Raw genomic sequence first — 22,003 nt, 5'->3', positions numbered from 1 at the left:
AATGAACATCCCCCATTGGTTCGGAGCTCCTCTCCGTCTGAGAAGTACCAGCTCCCGAAGCTCTAGGACGCTCCCTCCTAATGAACTCTGGACGTCCCCCTGGCATCTCATCATATATGTACCCAAGGCCTCGAGGGTGGGGAACTCCTCCTTCCCACTCCGTCATCCGACTGATCGCCGAATGATCAATAGGTGCTCCTGGCAACTGTAATTGCTCGTTGGCTGGCCAACGAACACCACTCGATCGACAGAGCTTCGTAACAATTGTGCCATATGGAATGGCACCAGTGGTTCCTCCCTGTAAGAACCTCAGAATCCCCTGATGAATAACATGTCCCAGATCAATATACTTGCCCGAGACAATCCCAAAGAGTAGAATAGCTCTTTCCACTGTCACCTCATGCCCATGTGAAGATGGCATGATGTTAGCACAGATGAAGGCGTTCCACGCCTTCGCATACCGGTTCAACGCGGCTGCTGGAAAAGAGACATGTGCCGGCAAAGGAGGTGCTTTCATCTTCCAAGCCGTGTCCGGTACGCACATATCATACACCAATCGCTCAAGATCAACCGGATCATCATCAAACCGGCGTTTAGCACGCCCAATCCTCTCAACCACCCAATCTTCTTCATTACGGCGCTTGGCACGCCCCCCAATGACTCTACGGATCGCATCCGCACTATAATCCACACGGATTCCCCGTACCACCGTGAATCCATCGCGATTCTCCTTGGCATTAGCATAAAATTCTCGAATAATAGCCAAGGGAACCGCCTCCGGAGCCTCGCAAAAAGACTCCCAACCCCGTTCTTGAATCATGTTCAAGAGCTCACCATCTTCCGCCGTGGGCAAGAATCCCCTCTCCTTAACTAACGACTTATTCATAAGCCGTTGAAACTCGGTTCGCGCACCATCGGAGGTGAACTCAACCTCACCCATCGAGGAAGAATCGCTAGATGCAGGGGCTTGGGTGCTCGGTCCTTGTGATCTTCGGGCTCTTTTGGGTGCCATTGGTAGAGATTTAGAGTTGCAAGAGGTTTATGTGTAGTGGGTTTGAGAGATTGGATGAAGGTTTTGTGTATGGATGTGTATATATAATTAGGGTTTAGAGAATTATAATGAGATTTGGAGATGGGTTTTGTGTTTATATAAAGATTGGAGAGCTGAGTTAGGGTTTTATGGGATGTATTTCGGGCTAGGCATGCAAAATTAGGATTGTGGGCTTTTTAAAACGAAAAGAAAATAATTTTTGGGAGAAAAATCGCCTGGCTCGGCAGTCAGTAGCGCGGTCGCGCTAAGTATAGCGCGGGCGCGCTGTGCAACTTAGCGCGGGCGCGCTGGGCACTAGCGCGGGCGCGCTAGTGTCTGACACCGAGGGCTGATTTTTTCGATTTTTGTGTTTTTGAAGTTTACAATGGTACAATGTGGTTCCAATGCGTGGGTTGCCTCCCACGAAGCGCTTGTTTAACGTCGTTAGCTCGACGTGAAGTCCAGAATTAATCCGATTCCGATTGAAGAATCGTGGTTTGTACCTCACGATTCACATTTCCGCCAAAGTAAGGCTTCAACCTTTGACCATTAACCTTAAATGATTCATCCGGTGATTTTGCATAGATTTCTACTGCACCGTGGGGAAATACCGTCTTGACTGTAAATGGTCCTGACCAGCGTGACTTGAGTTTCCCTGGAAACAGCTTCAACCGAGAGTTATACAATAGAACCAATTGACCAACCACAAACGATTTTTGTATCAGCCGCTGATCATGCAATCTTTTCACCTTTTCTTTGTAGAGTTTGTTATTTTCATAAGCACGGAGGCGAAACTCCTCCAACTCATTGAGTTGAATCATGCGTTTTTCTCCAGCTAACTGTAAGTCGAAATTCAACTTCTTTTTCAAGATTTCAAATGCTTTCAAGCACTCCTCATCAAATTTGAATGGAATGTCTTTCTCTAACAGATTGCAAAGAGGTTTAGAAATTTTTGAGAAGTCTTTGATGAACCTCCGATAGAAACCTGCATGACCAAGGAAGCTTCGGATGCCTTTGACTGAAAGTGGTGGAGGAAGATTTTTAATTGTTTCCACCTTCGCTTTATCGACTTCTAGTCCCTTGGCAGATACCTTATGCCCCAATATGATTCCTTCTTGCACCATGAAATGACATTTTTCCCAATTGAGAATCAGATTAGTTTCCACACAGCGCTTAAGAACCATTCTCAGATTCGTGAGGCATTCGTCATAAGATGTTCCGAATACGGAAAAGTCGTCCATGAATACCTCCACATTGATGCCGATCATCTCTGAGAATATTGCCATCATGCACCTTTGAAAAGTGGCTGGTGCACCACATAAGCCAAAAGGTACTCTTCGGAATGCGAAAGTACCATAAGGGCATGTAAAGGTTGTCTTTTCTTGATCCTCCGGAGAAATAGCAATCTGATTATAGCCAGAATACCCATCTAACAGGCAATAGAACTCATGGCCAGCCAACCTGTCAAGCATCTGATCAATAAAAGGCAGAGGGAAGTGATCTTTTCTTGTAGCTTTATTTAGCTTTCTGTAGTCCATGCAAATCCTCCAGCCAGTGACAGTTCTAGTTGAGATGAGTTCCCCTTTTTCGTTGGCTACTACTGTCATGCCTCCTTTCTTAGGTACACATTGTACTGGGCTCACCCATGAGCTATCTGAAATTGGATATACGATACCTGCATCAAGCCATTTAAGAATCTCTTTCTTTACAACCTCCTTCATGATAGGATTTAGCCTTCTTTGTTGTTCCACTGAAGGTTTGCTTCCTTCTTCAATGAGAATTTTGTGTTGACAAAAGGATGGACTGATTCCCTTGATATCAGCTATAGTCCAACCAATTGCTGTTTTAAACTCCCTTAGCACCCTCAAAAGTTTTTCTTCTTCCTCACCTGACAAGTTAGATGCAATAATAACAGGAAGTGTAGAACCTTCACCAAGAAAAGCATACCTCAGGTGATCCGGTAGCGGTTTAAGTTCAAGTTTAGGTGCTTCAATTACTGATGGTTGTAAAGGGTTGTGGTCTTCCTTTTGTTCCTCCAGGCCAAGAGATTCGACAGGTGGTTCAAAATTCCTTCTCCAAGGTGATGAGTTAAGATGATGGATTTCTTCCAATTCTTCTTCACTGTCCCATTCCTCATCATTGGTAAGGATTGCTTCCAATGCATCATTCTGTAAAACCCGCTGGCTATTAGCTTCTGTCGTAGTGTCTAGCACATCCACACTGAAACAAGATTCCTCATCAGTTGGTAATTTCATTGCATTGAATACGTTGAACGTGACAGTTTGATCTTGTATTCTCATTGTGAGTTCCCCTTTTTGGACATCGATCAATGTTTGGCCAGTGGCTAAAAATGGTCTACCCAAGATGATAGGAATCCTTTTGTCTTCTTCAAAATCAAGAATCACGAAGTCGGCTGGAAATATTAATTGATCAACCTTGACTAGCACATCTTCAATTATACCCCTCGGATATGTGATCGAACGATCAGCCAGCTGTAAGGACATATTTGTTGGCTTGAGCTCTGGCAGGCCAAGTTGTGTGAAGATAGATAGAGGCATCAGATTGATGCTAGCTCCCAAGTCGCACAGACACTTATCAAAAGAGAACTTCCCAATAGTGCAAGGGATAGTAAAGCTTCCCGGATCTTTAAGCTTAGGTGGTAATTTCTGTTGAAGTACAGCACTACATTCCTCCGTTAAAGCCACGGTCTCTAACTCTTCGAGCTTTAGCTTTTTTGAAAGAATACCCTTCATGAACTTGGCATAACTAGGCATTTGCTCGAGTGCTTCAGCAAACGGAATGTTGATGTGAAGCTTTTTGAATACTTCTAGGAATTTACCAAATTGCTTATCCAGCTGCTGTTTTTTTAACCTCCTAGGAAATGGAGGTGGTGGATATACTGGTTTTGACATCGGAGCAGCTGCAGGAATAGCCTTATCCTTTTCAACAGTAGGGTTGATGCCAATTGTATTCGAAGGAACTTCTGCTGGAATTTCTTGCGGTTCATCACCCTGATCTTGTACTAATGTTGAGGTAGGCCCTGTTGTAGTTTTTCCAGATCTCAGCGTAATGGATTGGACTTGCTCTTTAGGGTCCCTCTTACCTGGTACCTCTGTATCACTAGGGAGATTCCCCTGTGGTCTGCTTAGTAAAGCATTAGCTAATTGACCGACTTGTGTCTCCAAGGCTTTTAAAGTTACTGCTTGACTCTTGTACATGAGCCTTAGCTCTTCCATGTCAGACCTTTCGTTAGCTGATTGCCCATGATTCTGAAATCCCGGGGGGTGATATGGCTGTTTAGGTGCATACTGTTGTGAATTTCCAGCCTGATTATACTGTTTAGGTCCCTGTTGAAATCCTTGTTGAGGCTGATTATAACCCTGATTATTACTCCAGCTGAAATTCGGATGATTTCGGTTGTTAGGATGATAAGTAGCTGGAGCAGGCTGTTGACCTCTCTGAAAGTTGCTCACAAATTGCGCTGATTCACTAGAAATGGCACACTGATCAGTAGCATGAGTACCAGCACATAATTCGCAAATAGAGATTGGCTGTTGAATTCCTTGGTGAGCCAGAGAATCGACTTTCATCGTGAGAGCTTTAAGTTGAGCTGCTATAGCTGTAGACGTGTCAAGATCAAGAATTCCGGCTACCTTCCCTTGAGTAAGTCTTTGAGTAGGGTTCTGATATTCATTAGCAGCCATCATTTCAATGAGATCATAAGCTTCTTCATAACTCTTAGCCCATAGCGCACCTCCAGAAGCAGCATCAAGCATAGGTCTGGATTGAGGTCCAAGACCATTATAGAAACTGTTTATTTGCATCCAATCCGGCATGCCATGATGGGGACACTTCCTTAGCATCTCCTTATATCGCTCCCAGGCTTCACAGAATGTTTCTCCTGATTGTTGAGAGAATTGAGATAGAGCATTTCGTAGTGCAGCAGTCTTTGCCATGGGGAAGAATTTAGTGAGAAATTTCTGAGCTAGATCTTCCCATGTAGTAATCGAACCAGATGGTAAAGAATGTAACCATCCCTTAGCCTTATCTCTGAGTGAAAATGGGAAAAGCCTTAGCTTCACAGCTTCATCAGAGACGTCATTGAATTTGAAAGTGTCACAGATCTCTATAAAATTCCGTATATGCATATTGGGGTCTTCAGTAGGAGAACCCCCATACTGTACCGAGTTCTGGACCATTTGAATAGTTCCTGGTTTAATTTCAAAGGCTTTGGCTGTGATTGCAGGCCTGACGATGCTTGATTGGATATCATCGATCTTTGGCATAGAGAAATCCTTCAATGCCTTACTGTCTGGTTGTGCTTCAGGTTCTGGCATTGTTTCAGAATCAGAAGAAGAAGTAGAAGATGAATCAATTGCTTTCTTACGGGTCTGAGAACGTGTTTGCATAAACGCGACCCCAGTACCTGAAATAAAGAAAAGAAGAAAAGTGAGAAGAGAATAGAATCCTAGTCAGTGAATTTTAATGCACACTGATGACAAGTACATAAACTAATTAATTAACACCGAGTCCCCGGCAGCGGCGCCAAAAACTTGTTCGCAAAAATCTACACGCAAGCGCACGTGATCACAAGTAATATATTAAGTTCGATCCCACAGAGACTGGTGAATTAAGAATACGCACCTATGCAACAATGTATGATCAATTATCACTGCCAAGACAATTAACAAGGATTGGTTTCTTTTATACTAATAATTAAAATTACTAATCAAATTCAGAATAGGAAAACACATGGGATTCTAACTTCATTATCGAATTCATCTAGAATTGAATTTACTGATTATCATGCGACTGTTGATCCTAATCAGACAACACGAAAGTAATACATGCCAACTCTCGTTGCACACATATCATAACAAGTCGTCTATCTTGATTACATAGGGTGATAAAAATAGTTCAAGTCTACCACAAATTATGTTTCATTCACATAATCCTATATTTACATGGCATAGTTCTAAATTCAATCATCCACTCTCGCTTCAGAAAGAATTAACAAACAACTTAGAAGTTAGCTACGCTCCTAAGAAGAATAAGCACGGCTCATGTAAAGAAATCAACGTATGTCACACAATCAAGTAATTACATTCGTTACTAGACTACATCGATAAATCCATTAGAATCCCATGAAGGCGGTTAGTTCATGATCGAACTAATCGACATCATGGGTTCTAATGATAACATGGTAAATAAAAGACAAGAATTAAATGGAATAAAAATGCTTGAATTAATAATAAAGATCACACGTTACAGATTGATGTTCACGAACTCGCTCGAAACTGTCACTTCCTCGCAAAGAACGATCTAATACAACTGATAATGTGCTTCGATAAAAATTAAACTATGATATTGTTCTCTCTACTAAACTACTTCGAGGCTAGGGTTTTTTTTACACTTGAGAAACTAAAACACATTGACTAAGTCCACCGGGCCTCGACCGCTGCGAAAATCCATCAGAAAAGCTTCAAAAATCGGCCCGGGGAAGTTCTGCTGGGCGCCACCGCGCTAAACTAGCGCAGGCGCGCTAGTTGTCCCGAGGATAGCGCGGGCGCGCTATAAGTTAGCGCGGGCGCGCTACTGACTGTGATGGCAGCCCTGTTTCTTCGTGTTCAGCTCGTTCTCGCGTGCATGTCCTTCCTCGCTCCTAGTACCACTTCCGTAGGTGATCACGGTTGCATTTAGCATATGCAACAAGCCCTTTAAACCCCTAGATAGCTCTAGTGGACGAGTGTGTTCTCGTGAGGGTTTGTAGAAGATGTACCCACAAAATCCCAAGTCGTGATGAATCCATAATTCTCCATTCTTGCAATTAATGCCCAAAAACAACCTAAAATGATAGAAAATCACTTCATCACCTCAACTCGTGACCTGCACAGAAAAACAATAAAAACAAATCAAAAGACACTAAACACTTAAGTACAACCAACCAATTTAAGTGGAAATGAAGGCCTATAAGTGTGTATAAATACCACTTATCATTGCTTCATTATTCGCTAGATTGAAGTTGGAAACAACTTGTAGTTTCATTCCAGACTCGTTTGAAGTTGAAAAAAAAATTTAGCTTCATTTTCGGTTGTTTAAAATTAGAATCAACTTGTAGTTTCATTCTTGACTCGTTTAAGCCTGTAAACAACTTGTTGCTTCATTATTGGCTAGATTGAAGTTGGAAACAACTTGTAGCTTCATTCCAGACTCGTTTGAATTTGAAAACAACTTGTAGCTTCATTTTCGGTTGTTTAAAATTAGAATCAACTTTTAGTTTCATTCTTGACTCGTTGGAGTCCGGAAACAACTTGTTGCTTCATTATTCGCTAGATTGAAGTTGGAAACAACTTGTAGTTTCATTCCAGACTCGTTTGAAGTTGAAGACAAATTTTAGCTTCATTTCGGTTGTTTAAAATTAGAATCAACTTGTAGTTTCATTCTTGACTCGTTTAAGCATGTAAACAACTTGTTGATCCATCATTGGCTAGATTGAAGTTGGAAACAACTTGTAGCTCCATTCCAAACTCGTTTGAAGTTGAAAACAAATTGTAGCTTCGTTTTCGGTTGTTAAAAATTAGAATCAACTTGTAGTTTCATTCTTGACCCGTTTGAGCCCGGAAACAACTTGTTGCTTCATTATTGGCTAGATTGAAGTTGGAAACAACTTGTAGCTTCATCCAGACTCGTTTGAATGAAAACAACTTGTAGCTTCATTTTCGGTTGTTTAAAATTAGAATCAACTTGTAGTTTCATTCTTGACCCGTTTAAGCATGTAAACAACTTGTTGCTTCATCATTGGCTAGATTGAAGTTGGAAACAACTTGTAGCTCCACTCCAAAATCGTTTGAAGTTGAAAACAACTTGTAGCTTCATTTTTGGTTGTTTAAAATTAGAATCAACTTGTAGTTTAATTCTTGACCCGTTTGAGCCCGGAAACAACTTGTTGCTTCATTATTGGCTAGATTGAAGTTGGAAACAACTTGTACCTTCATTCCAGACTCGTTTGAATGAAAACAACTTGTAGCTTCATTTTCGGTTGTTTAAAATTAGAATCAACTTGTAGTTTCATTCTTGACTCGTTTAAGCATGTAAACAACTTGTTGCTTCATTATTGGCTAGATTGAAGTTGGAAACAACTTGTAGCTTCATTCCAGACTCGTTTAAATTTGAAAACAACTTGTAGCTTCATTTTAGGTTGGTTAAAATTAGAATCAACTTTTAGTTTAATTCTTGACTCGTTTGAGCCCGGAAACAACTTGTTGCTTCATTATTGGCTAGATTGAAGTTGGAAACAACTTGTAGCTTCATTCCAGACTCGTTTGAAGTTGAAAACAACTTGTAGCTTCATTTTCGGTTGTTAAAAATTAGAATCAACTTTTAGTTTCATTCTTGACTCGTTGGAGTCCGGAAACAACTTGTTGCTTCATTATTCGCTAGATTGAAGTTGGAAACAACTTGTAGTTTCATTCCAGACTCGTTTGAAGTTGAAAAAAAAAAATTTAGCTTCATTTTCGGTTGTTTAAAATTAGAATCAACTTTTAGTTTCATTCTTGACTCGTTTAAGCCTGTAAACAACTTGTTGCTTCATTATTGGCTAGATTGAAGTTGGAAACAACTTGTAGCTTCATTCCAGACTCGTTTGAATTTGAAAACAACTTGTAGCTTCGTTTTAGGTTGGTTAAAATTAGAATCAACTTTTAGTTTAATTCTTGACTCGTTTGTGCCCGGAAACAACTTGTTGCTTCATTATTGGCTAGATTGAAGTTGGAAACAACTTGTAGCTTCATTACAGACTCGTTTGAAGTTGAAAACAACTTGTAGCTTCATTTTCGATTGTTTAAAATTAGAATCAACTTGTAATTTTATTCTTGACTCGTTTAAGCCTGTAAACAACTTGTTGCTTCATTATTGGCTAGATTGAAGTTGGAAACAACTTGTAGCTTCATTCCAGACACGTTTGAATTTGAAAACAACTTGTAGCTTCATTTTCGGTTGTTTAAAATTAGAATCAACTTTTAGTTTCATTCTTGACTCGTTGGAGTCCGGAAACAACTTGTTGCTTCATTATTCGCTAGATTGAAGTTGGAAACAACTTGTAGTTTCATTCCAGACTCGTTTGAAGTTGAAAACAAATTTTAGCTTCATTTTCGGTTGTTTAAAATTAGAATCAACTTGTAGTTTCATTCTTGACTCGTTTAAGCATGTAAACAACTTGTTGCTTCATCATTGGCTAGATTGAAGTTGGAAACAACTTGTAGCTCCATTCCAAACTCGTTTGAAGTTGAAAACAACTTGTAGCTTCGTTTTCGGTTGTTAAAAATTAGAATCAACTTATAGTTTCATTCTTGATTTGTTTAAACCTGTAAACAACTTGTTTCTTCATTATTGTCTAGATTAAGGTTTGAAACAACTTGTAGCTTCATTCCAGACTCGTTTGAACTTGAAAACAACTTGTAGCTTCATTTTCGGTTGTTTAAAATTAGAATGAACTTGTAGTTTCATTCTTGACTCGTTTAAGCATGTAAACAACTTGTTGCTTCATTATTGACTAGATTGAAGTTGGAAATAAATTGGAGCTTCATTCCAGACTCGTTTGAAGTTTAAAACAACTCGTAGCTTCATTTTCGGTTGTTTAAAATTTGAATCAACTTGTAGTTTCATTCTTGACTTGTTAAAGCATGTAAACAACCTGTTGCTTCATTATTGGCTAGATTGAAGTTAGAAACAACTTGTAGCTTCATTCCAGACTCGTTTGAAGTTGAAAACAAATTGTAGCTTCATTTTCGGTTGTTTAAAATTAGAATCAACTTGTAGTTTCATTCTTGACTCGTTTAAGCATGTAAACAACTTGTTGCTTCATCATTGACTAGATTGAAGTTGGAAACAACTTGTAGTTTCATTCCAGACTCGTTCTAAGTTGAAAACAAATTTTAGCTTCATTTTCGGTTGTTTAAAATTAGAATCAACTTGTAGTTTCATTCTTGACTCGCTTAAGCATGTAAACAACTTGTTGCTTCATCATTGGCTAGATTGAAGTTGGAAACAACTTGTAGCTCCATTCCAAACTCGTTTGAAGTTGAAAACAACTTGTAGCTTCGTTTTCGGTTGTTAAAAATTAGAATCAACTTATAGTTTCATTCTTGATTTGTTTAAACCTGTAAACAACTTGTTTCTTCATTATTGTCTAGATTAAGGTTTGAAACAACTTGTAGCTTCATTCTAGACTCGTTTGAACTTGAAAACAACTTGAAGCTTCATTTTCGGTTGTTTAAAATTAGAATGAACTTGTAGTTTCATTCTTGACTCGTTTAAGCATGTAAACAACTTGTTGCTTCATTATTGACTAGATTGAAGTTGGAAATAAATTGGAGCTTCATTCCAGACTCGTTTGAAGTTTAAAACAACTCGTAGCTTCATTTTTGGTTGTTTAAAATTTGAATCAACTTGTAGTTTCATTCTTGACTTGTTAAAGCATGTAAACAACCTGTTGCTTCATTATTGGCTAGATTGAAGTTAGAAACAACTTGTAGCTTCATTCCAGACTCGTTTGAAGTTGAAAACAAATTGTAGCTTCATTTTCGGTTGTTTAAAATTAGAATCAACTTGTAGTTTCATTCTTGACTCGTTTAAGCATGTAAACAACTTGTTGCTTCATCATTGACTAGATTGAAGTTGGAAACAACTTGTAGTTTCATTCCAGACTCGTTTGAAGTTGAAAACAAATTTTAGCTTCATTTTCGGTTGTTTAAAATTAGAATCAACTTGTAGTTTCATTCTTGACTCGTTTAAGCATGTAAACAACTTGTTGCTTCATCATTGGCTAGATTGAAGTTGGAAACAACTTGTAGCTCCATTCCAAACTCGTTTGAAGTTGAAAACAACTTGTAGCTTCGTTTTCGGTTGTTAAAAATTAGAATCAACTTATAGTTTCATTCTTGATTTGTTTAAACCTGTAAACAACTTGTTTCTTCATTATTGTCTAGATTAAGGTTTGAAACAACTTGTAGCTTCATTCCAGACTCGTTTGAACTTGAAAACAACTTGTAGCTTCATTTTCGGTTGTTTAAAATTAGAATGAACTTGTAGTTTCATTCTTGACTCGTTTAAGCATGTAAACAACTTGTTGCTTCATTATTGACTAGATTGAAGTTGGAAATAAATTGGAGCTTCATTCCAGACTCGTTTGAAGTTTAAAACAACTCGTAGCTTCATTTTCGGTTGTTTAAAATTTGAATCAACTTGTAGTTTCATTCTTGACTTGTTAAAGCATGTAAACAACCTGTTGCTTCATTATTGGCTAGATTGAAGTTAGAAACAACTTGTAGCTTCATTCCAGACTCGTTTGAAGTTGAAAACAAATTGTAGCTTCATTTTCGGTTGTTTAAAATTAGAATCAACTTGTAGTTTCATTCTTGACTCGTTTAAGCATGTAAACAACTTGTTGCTTCATCATTGACTAGATTGAAGTTGGAAACAACTTGTAGTTTCATTCCAGACTCGTTTGAAGTTGAAAACAAATTTTAGCTTCATTTTCGGTTGTTTAAAATTACAATCAACTTGTAGTTTCATTCTTGACTCGTTTAAGCATGTAAACAACTTGTTGCTTCATCATTGGCTAGATTGAAGTTGGAAACAACTTGTAGCTCCATTCCAAACTCGTTTGAAGTTGAAAACATCTTGTAGCTTCGTTTTCGGTTGTTAAAAATTAGAATCAACTTATAGTTTCATTCTTGATTTGTTTAAACCTGTAAACAACTTGTTTCTTCATTATTGTCTAGATTAAGGTTTGAAACAACTTGTAGCTTCATTCTAGACTCGTTTGGACTTGAAAACAACTTGTAGCTTCATTTTCGGTTGTTTAAAATTAGAATGAACTTGTAGTTTCATTCTTGACTCGTTTAAGCATGTAAACAACTTGTTGCTTCATTATTGACTAGATTGAAGTTGGAAATAAATTGGAGCTTCATTCCAGACTCGTTTGAAGTTTAAAACAACTCGTAGCTTCATTTTTGGTTGTTTAAAATTTGAATCAACTTGTAGTTTCATTCTTGACTTGTTAAAGCATGTAAACAACCTGTTGCTTCATTATTGGCTAGATTGAAGTTAGAAACAACTTGTAGCTTCATTCCAGACTCGTTTGAAGTTGAAAACAAATTGTAGCTTCATTTTCGGTTGTTTAAAATTAGAATCAGCTTGTAGTTTCATTCTTGACTCGTTTAAGCATGTAAACAACTTGTTGCTTCATCATTGACTAGATTGAAGTTGGAAACAACTTGTAGTTTCATTCCAGACTCGTTTGAAGTTGAAAACAAATTTTAGCTTCATTTTCGGTTGTTTAAAATTAGAATCAACTTGTAGTTTCATTCTTGACTCGTTTAAGCATGTAAACAACTTGTTGCTTCATCATTGGCTAGATTGAAGTTGGAAACAACTTGTAGCTCCATTCCAAACTCGTTTGAAGTTGAAAACAACTTGTAGCTTCGTTTTCGGTTGTTAAAAATTAGAATCAACTTATAGTTTCATTCTTGATTTGTTTAAACCTGTAAACAACTTGTTTCTTCATTATTGTCTAGATTAAGGTTTGAAACAACTTGTAGCTTCATTCCAGACTCGTTTGAACTTGAAAACAACTTGTAGCTTCATTTTCGGTTGTTTAAAATTAGAATGAACTTGTAGTTTCATTCTTGACTGGTTTAAGCATGTAAACAACTTGTTGCTTCATTATTGACTAGATTGAAGTTGGAAATAAATTGGAGCTTCATTCCAGACTCGTTTGAAGTTTAAAACAACTCGTAGCTTCATTTTCGGTTGTTTAAAATTTGAATCAACTTGTAGTTTCATTCTTGACTTGTTAAAGCATGTAAACAACCTGTTGCTTCATTATTGGCTAGATTGAAGTTAGAAACAACTTGTAGCTTCATTCCAGACTCGTTTGAAGTTGAAAACAAATTGTAGCTTCATTTTCGGTTGTTTAAAATTAGAATCAACTTGTAGTTTCATTCTTGACTCGTTTAAGCATGTAAACAACTTGTTGCTTCATCATTGACTAGATTGAAGTTGGAAACAACTTGTAGTTTCATTCCAGACTCGTTTGAAGTTGAAAACAAATTTTAGCTTCATTTTCGGTTGTTTAAAATTACAATCAACTTGTAGTTTCATTCTTGACTCGTTTAAGCATGTAAACAACTTGTTGCTTCATCATTGGCTAGATTGAAGTTGGAAACAACTTGTAGCTCCATTCCAAACTCGTTTGAAGTTGAAAACATCTTGTAGCTTCGTTTTCGGTTGTTAAAAATTAGAATCAACTTATAGTTTCATTCTTGATTTGTTTAAACCTGTAAACAACTTGTTTCTTCATTATTGTCTAGATTAAGGTTTGAAACAACTTGTAGCTTCATTCTAGACTCGTTTGGACTTGAAAACAACTTGTAGCTTCATTTTCGGTTGTTTAAAATTAGAATGAACTTGTAGTTTCATTCTTGACTCGTTTAAGCATGTAAACAACTTGTTGCTTCATTATTGACTAGATTGAAGTTGGAAATAAATTGGAGCTTCATTCCAGACTCGTTTGAAGTTTAAAACAACTCGTAGCTTCATTTTTGGTTGTTTAAAATTTGAATCAACTTGTAGTTTCATTCTTGACTTGTTAAAGCATGTAAACAACATGTTGCTTCATTATTGGCTAGATTGAAGTTAGAAACAACTTGTAGCTTCATTCCAGACTCGTTTGAAGTTGAAAACAAATTGTAGCTTCATTTTCGGTTGTTTAAAATTAGAATCAACTTGTAGTTTCATTCTTGACTCGTTTAAGCATGTAAACAACTTGTTGCTTCATCATTGACTAGATTGAAGTTGGAAACAACTTGTAGTTTCATTCCAGACTCGTTTGAAGTTGAAAACAAATTTTAGCTTCATTTTCGGTTGTTTAAAATTAGAATCAACTTGTAGTTTCATTCTTGACTCGTTTAAGCATGTAAACAACTTGTTGCTTCATCATTGGCTAGATTGAAGTTGGAAACAACTTGTAGCTCCATTCCAAACTCGTTTGAAGTTGATAACAACTTGTAGCTTCGTTTTCGGTTGTTAAAAATTAGAATCAACTTATAGTTTCATTCTTGATTTGTTTAAACCTGTAAACAACTTGTTTCTTCATTATTGTTTAGATTAAGGTTTGAAACAACTTGTAGCTTCATTCCAGACTCGTTTGAACTTGAAAACAACTTGTAGCTTCATTTTCGGTTGTTTAAAATTAGAATGAACTTGTAGTTTCATTCTTGACTCGTTTAAGCATGTAAACAACTTGTTGCTTCATTATTGACTAGATTAAAGTTGGAAATAAATTGGAGCTTCATTCCAGACTCGTTTGAAGTTTACAACAACTCGTAGCTTCATTTTCGGTTGTTTAAAATTTGAATCAACTTGTAGTTTCATTCTTGACTTATTAAAGCATGTAAACAACCTGTTGCTTCATTATTGGCTAGATAGAAGTTAGAAACAACTTGTAGCTTCATTCCAGACTCGTTTGAAGTTGAAAACAAATTGTAGCTTCATTTTCGGTTGTTTAAAATTAGAATCAACTTGTAGTTTCATTCTTGACTCGTTTAAGCATGTAAACAACTTGTTACTTCATCATTGACAAGATTGAAGTTGGTAACAACTTGTAGCTCCATTGCAAACTCGTTTGAAGTTGAAAACAACTTGTAGCTCCATTGCAAACTCGTTTGAAGTTGAAAACAACTTGTAGCTTCGTTTTCGGTTGTTAAAAATTAGAATCAACTTATAGTTTCATTCTTGATTCGTTTAAGACTGTAAACAACTTGTTTCTTCATTATTGTCTAGATTAAAGTTTGAAACAACTTGTAGCTTCATTCCAGACTCGTTTGAAGTTGAAAACAACTTGTAGCTTCATTTTCGGTTGTTTAAAATTAGAATGAACTTGTAGTTTCATTCTTGACTCGTTTGAGCCCGGAAACAACTTGCTGCTTCATTTTTCGCTAGATTGAAGTTGGAAACAACTTGTAGTTTCATTCTAGACTCGTTTGAAGTTGAAAACAAATTGTAGCTTCATTTTCGGTTGTTTAAAATTAGATTCAACTTGTAGTTTCATTCTTGACTCGTTTAAGCATGTAAACAACTTGTTGCTTCATCATTGGCTAGATTGAAGTTGGAAACAACTTGTAGCTCCATTCCAAAATTGTTTGAAGTTGAAAACAACTTGTAGCTTCATTTTCGGTTGTTTAAAATTAGAATCAACTTGTAGTTTCATTCTTGACCCGTTTGAGCCCGGAAACAACTTGTTGCTTCATTATTGTCTAGATTGAAGTTGGAAACAACTTGTACCTTCATTCCAGACTCGTTTGAATGAAAACAACTTGTAGCTTCATTTTCGGTTGTTTAAAATTAGAATCAACTTGTAGTTTCATTCTTGACTCGTTTAAGCATGTAAACAACTTGTTGCTTCATTATTGGCTAGATTGAAGTTGGAAACAACTTGTAGCATCATTCCAGACTCGTTTAAATTTGAAAACAAGTTGTAGCTTCATTTTAGGTTGGTGAAAATTAGAATCAACTTTTAGTTTAATTCTTGACTCCTTTGAGCCCGGAAACAACTTGTTGCTTCATTATTGGCTAGATTGAAGTTGGAAGCAACTTGTAGCTTCATTCCAGACTCGTTTGAAGTTGAAAACAACTTGTAGCTTCATTTTCGGTTGTTTAAAATTAGAATCAACTTTTAGTTTCATTCTTGACTCGTTGGAGTCCGGAAACAACTTGTTGCTTCATTATTCGCTAGATTGAAGTTGGAAACAACTTGTAGTTTCATTCCAGACTCGTTTGAAGTTGAAAAAAAATTTTAGCTTCATTTTCGGTTGTTTAAAATTAGAATCAACTTGTAGTTTCATTCTTGACTCGTTTAAGCCTGTAAACAACTTGTTGCTTCATTATTGGCTAGATTGAAGTTGGAAACAACTTGTAGCTTCATTCCAGACTCGTTTGAATTTGAAAACAACTTGTAGCTTCATTTTAGGTTGGTTAAAATTAGAATCAACTTTTAGTTTAATTCTTGACTCATTTGTGCCCGGAAACAACTTGTTGCTTCATTATTGGCTAGATTGAAGTTGGAAACAACTTGTAGCTTCATTACAGACTCGTTTGAAGTTGAAAACAACTTGTAGCTTCATTTTCGGTTGTTTAAAATTAGAATGAACTTGTAGTTTCATTCTTGACTCGTTTGAGCCCGGAAACAACTTGCTGCGTCATTTTTCGCTAGATTGAAGTTGGAAACAACTTGTAGTTTCATTCTAGACTCGTTTGAAGTTGAAAACAAATTGTAGCTTCATTTTCGGTTGTTTAAAATTAGATTCAACTTGTAGTTTCATTCTTGACTCGTTTAAGCATGTAAACAACTTGTTGCTTCATCATTGGCTAGATTGAAGTTGGAAACAACTTGTAGCTCCATTCCAAAATTGTTTGAAGTTGAAAACAACTTGTAGCTTCATTTTCGGTTGTTTAAAATTAGAATCAACTTGTAGTTTCATTCTTGACCCGTTTGAGCCCGGAAACAACTTGTTGCTTCATTATTGTCTAGATTGAAGTTGGAAACAACTTGTACCTTCATTCCAGACTCGTTTGAATGAAAACAACTTGTAGCTTCATTTTCGGTTGTTTAAAATTAGAATCAACTTGTAGTTTCATTCTTGACTCGTTTAAGCATGTAAACAACTTGTTGCTTCATTATTGGCTAGATTGAAGTTGGAAACAACTTGTAGCATCATTCCAGACTCGTTTAAATTTGAAAACAAGTTGTAGCTTCATTTTAGGTTGGTGAAAATTAGAATCAACTTTTAGTTTAATTCTTGACTCCTTTGAGCCCGGAAACAACTTGTTGCTTCATTATTGGCTAGATTGAAGTTGGAAGCAACTTGTAGCTTCATTCCAGACTCGTTTGAAGTTGAAAACAACTTGTAGCTTCATTTTCGGTTGTTTAAAATTAGAATCAACTTTTAGTTTCATTCTTGACTCGTTGGAGTCCGGAAACAACTTGTTGCTTCATTATTCGCTAGATTGAAGTTGGAAACAACTTGTAGTTTCATTCCAGACTCGTTTGAAGTTGAAAAAAAATTTTAGCTTCATTTTCGGTTGTTTAAAATTAGAATCAACTTGTAGTTTCATTCTTGACTCGTTTAAGCCTGTAAACAACTTGTTGCTTCATTATTGGCTAGATTGAAGTTGGAAACAACTTGTAGCTTCATTCCAGACTCGTTTGAATTTGAAAACAACTTGTAGCTTCATTTTAGGTTGGTTAAAATTAGAATCAACTTTTAGTTTAATTCTTGACTCATTTGTGCCCGGAAACAACTTGTTGCTTCATTATTGGCTAGATTGAAGTTGGAAACAACTTGTAGCTTCATTACAGACTCGTTTGAAGTTGAAAACAACTTGTAGCTTCATTTTCGATTGTTTAAAATTAGAATCAACTTGTAATTTTATTCTTGACTCGTTTAAGCCTGTAAACAACTTGTTGCTTCATTATTGGCTAGATTGAAGTTGGAAACAACTTGTAGCTTCATTCCAGACTCGTTTGAATTTGAAAACAACTTGTAGCTTCATTTTCGGTTGTTTAAAATTAGAATCAACTTTTAGTTTCATTCTTGACTCGTTGGAGTCCGGAAACAACTTGTTGCTTCATTATTCGCTAGATTGAAGTTGGAAACAACTTGTAGTTTCATTCCAGACTCGTTTGAAGTTGAAAACAAATTTTAGCTTCATTTTCGGTTGTTTAAAATTAGAATCAACTTGTAGTTTCATTCTTGACTCGTTTAAGCATGTAAACAACTTGTTGCTTCATCATTGGCTAGATTGAAGTTGGAAACAACTTGTAGCTCCATTCCAAACTCGTTTGAAGTTGAAAACAACTTGTAGCTTCGTTTTCGGTTGTTAAAAATTAGAATCAACTTATAGTTTCATTCTTGATTTGTTTAAACCTGTAAACAACTTGTTTCTTCATTATTGTCTAGATTAAGGTTTGAAACAACTTGTAGCTTCATTCCAGACTCGTTTGAACTTGAAAACAACTTGTAGCTTCATTTTCGGTTGTTTAAAATTAGAATGAACTTGTAGTTTCATTCTTGACTCGTTTAAGCATGTAAACAACTTGTTGCTTCATTATTGACTAGATTGAAGTTGGAAATAAATTGGAGCTTCATTCCAGACTCGTTTGAAGTTTAAAACAACTCGTAGCCTCATTTTCGGTTGTTTAAAATTTGAATCAACTTGTAGTTTCATTCTTGACTTGTTAAAGCATGTAAACAACCTGTTGCTTCATTATTGGCTAGATTGAAGGTAGAAACAACTTGTAGCTTCATTCCAGACTCGTTTGAAGTTGAAAACAAATTGTAGCTTCATTTTCGGTTGTTTAAAATTAGAATCAACTTGTAGTTTCATTCTTGACTCGTTTAAGCATGTAAACAACTTGTTGCTTCATCATTGACTAGATTGAAGTTGGAAACAACTTGTAGCTCCATTGCAAACTCGTTTGAAGTTGAAAACAACTTGTAGCTCCATTGCAAACTCGTTTGAAGTTGAAAACAACTTGTAGCTTCGTTTTCGGTTGTTAAAAATTAGAATCAACTTATAGTTTCATTCTTGATTCGTTTAAGACTGTAAACAACTTGTTTCTTCATTATTGTCTAGATTAAAGTTTGAAACAACTTGTAGCCTCATTCCAGACTCGTTTGAAGTTGAAAACAACTTGTAGCTTCATTTTCGGTTGTTTAAAATTAGAATGAACTTGTAGTTTCATTCTTGACTCGTTTGAGCCCGGAAACAACTTGCTGCTTCATTTTACGCTAGATTGAAGTTGGAAACAACTTGTAGTTTCATTCGAGACTCGTTTGAAGTTGAAAACAAATTGTAGCTTCATTTTCGGTTGTTTAAAATTAGATTCAACTTGTAGTTTCATTCTTGACTCGTTTAAGCATGTAAACAACTTGTTGCTTCATCATTGGCTAGATTGAAGTTGGAAACAACTTTTAGCTTCATTCCAGATTCGTTTGAAGTTGAAAACAACTTGTAGTTTCATTCTAGACTCGTTTGAAGTTGAAAACAAATTGTAGCTTCCTTTTTTGGTTGTTTAAAATTAGAATCAACTTGTAGTTTCATTCTTGACTCGTTTAAGCATGTAAACAACTTGTTGCTTCATCATTGGCTAGATTGAAGTTGCAAACAACTTGTAGCTTCATTCCAGACTCGTTTGAAGTTGAAAACAACTTGTAGCTTAAATTCCGGTTGTTTAAAATTTGGATGAACTTGTAGTTTCATTCTTGACTCGTTTGAGCCCGGAAACAATTTGCTGCTTCATTATTAGCTAGATTGAAGTTGGAAACAACTTGTAGCTTCATTCCAGACTCATTTGAATTTAAAAACAACTTCTAACTTCATTTTCGGTTGTTTAAAATTAGAATCAACTTGTAGTTTCATTCTTCACCCGTTTGAGCCCGGAAACAACTTGTTGCTTCATTATTGGGTAGATTGAAGTTGGAAACAACTTGTAGCTTCATTCCAGACTCGTTTGAATGAAAACAACTTGTAGCTTCATTTTCGGTTGTTTAAAATTAGAATCAACTTGTAGTTTCATTCTTGACTCGTTTAAGCATGTAAACAACTTGTTGCTTCATTATTGGCTTGATTGAAGTTGGAAACAACTTGTAGCTTCAATCCAGACTCGTTTGAATTTGAAAACAACTTGTAGCTTCATTTTAGGTTGTTTAAAATTAGAATCAACTTGTAGTTTCATTCTTGACCCGTTTGAGCCCGGAAACAACTTGTTGCTTCATTATTGGCTAGATTGAAGTTGGAAACAACTTGTAGCTTCATTCCAGACTCGTTTGAATGAAAACAACTTGTAGCTTCATTTTCGGTTGTTTAAAATTAGAATCAACTTGTAGTTTCATTCTTGACTCGTTTAAGCATGTAAACAACTTGTTGCTTCATTATTGGCTAGATTGAAGTTGGAAACAACTTGTAGCTTCATTCCACACTCGTTTGAATTTGAAAACAACTTGTAGCTTCATTTTAGGTTGGTTAAAATTAGAATCAACTTTTAGTTTAATTCTTGACTCGTTTGAGCCCGGAAACAACTTGTTGCTTCATTATTGGCTAGATTGAAGTTGGAAACAACTTGTAGCTTCATTCCAGACTCGTTTGAAGTTGAAAACAACTTGTAGCTTCATTTTCGGTTGTTTAAAATTAGAATGAACTTTTAGTTTCATTCTTGACTCGTTTGAGCCCGGAAACAACTTGCTGCTTCATTTTTCGCTAGATTGAAGTTGGAAACAACTTGTAGTTTCATTCTGGACTCGTTTGAAGTTGAAAAAAAATTTTAGCTTCATTTTCGGTTGTTTAAAATTAGAATCAACTTGTAGTTTCATTCTTGACTCGTTTAAGCCTGTAAACAACTTGTTGCTTCATCATTGGCTAGATTGAAGTTGGAAACAACTTGTAGCTTCATTCCAGACTCGATTGAAGTTTAAAACAACTTCTAACTTCATTTTCGGTTGTTTAAAATTAGAATTAACTTGTAGTTTCATTCTTCACCCGTTTGAGCCCGGAAACAACTTGTTGCTTCATTATTGGGTAGATTGAAGTTGGAAACAACTTGTAGCTTCATTCCAGACTCGTTTGAATGAAAACAACTTGTAGCTTCATTTTCGGTTGTTTAAAATTAGAATCAACTTGTAGTTTCATTCTTGACTCGTTTAAGCCTGTAAACAACTTGTTGCTTCACTATCGGTTAGATTGAAGTTGGAAACAAATTGGAGCTTCATTCCAGACTCGATTGAAGTTTAAAACAACTTCTAACTTCATTTTCGGTTGTTTAAAATTAGAATCAACTTGTAGTTTCATTCTTCACCCGTTTGAGCCCGGAAACAACTTGTTGCTTCATTATTGGGTAGATTGAAGTTGGAAACAACTTGTAGCTTCATTCCAGACTCGTTTGAATGAAAACAACTTGTAGCTTCATTTTCGGTTGTTTAAAATTAGAATCAACTTGTAGTTTCATTCTTGACTCGTTTAAGCATGTAAACAACTTGTTGCTTCATTATTGGCTTGATTGAAGTTGGAAACAACTTGTAGCTTCAATCCAGACTCGTTTGAATTTGAAAACAACTTGTAGCTTCATTTTAGGTTGGTTAAAATTAGAATCAACTTTTAGTTTAATTCTTGACTCGTTTGAGCCCGGAAACAACTTGTTGCTTCATTATTGGCTAGATTGAAGTTGGAAACAACTTGTAGCTTCATTCCAGACTCGTTTGAATGAAAACAACTTGTAGCTTCATTTTCGGTTGTTTAAAATTAGAATCAACTTGTAATTTTATTCTTGACTCGTTTAAGCCTGTAAACAACTTGTTGCTTCATTATTGGCTAGATTGAAGTTGGAAACAACTTGTAGCTTCATTCCAGAGTCGTTTGAATTTGAAAACAACTTGTAGCTTCATTTTCGGTTGTTTAAAATTAGAATCAACTTTTAGTTTCATTCTTGACTCGTTGGAGTCCGGAAACAACTTGTTGCTTCATTATTCGCTAGATTGAAGTTGGAAACAACTTGTAGTTTCATTCCAGACTCGTTTGAAGTTGAAAACAAATTTTAGCTTCATTTCGGTTGTTTAAAATTAGAATCAACTTGTAGTTTCATTCTTGACTCGTTTAAGCATGTAAACAACTTGTTGCTTCATCATTGGCTAGATTGAAGTTGGAAACAACTTGTAGCTCCATTCCAAACTCGTTTGAAGTTGAAAACAACTTGTAGCTTCGTTTTCGGTTGTTAAAAATTAGAATCAACTTGTAGTTTCATTCTTGACCCGTTTGAGCCCGGAAACAACTTGTTGCTTCATTATTGGCTAGATTGAAGTTGGAAACAACTTGTAGCTTCATTCCAGACTCGTTTGAATGAAAACAACTTGTAGCTTCATT

General features: G+C 36.2%; 1 non-coding gene across 1 annotated transcript; it reads left to right on the top strand.

Annotated features, from left to right (window-relative positions):
* The first annotated feature begins 4,864 nt into the window (after window positions 1-4,864).
* On the top strand, window positions 4,865-4,971 carry LOC135151907 (small nucleolar RNA R71). The gene has a single exon (XR_010290814.1). It is a non-coding gene; the product is annotated as a small nucleolar RNA R71 (small nucleolar RNA).
* The last annotated feature ends 17,032 nt before the right edge of the window (window positions 4,972-22,003 follow it).

This window comes from Daucus carota, chromosome 3, assembly GCF_001625215.2.
Source record: "Daucus carota subsp. sativus chromosome 3, DH1 v3.0, whole genome shotgun sequence".
Classification (NCBI taxonomy): Eukaryota; Viridiplantae; Streptophyta; class Magnoliopsida; order Apiales; family Apiaceae; genus Daucus; species Daucus carota.
This window is presented reverse-complemented; position numbering and strand designations above follow the sequence as displayed.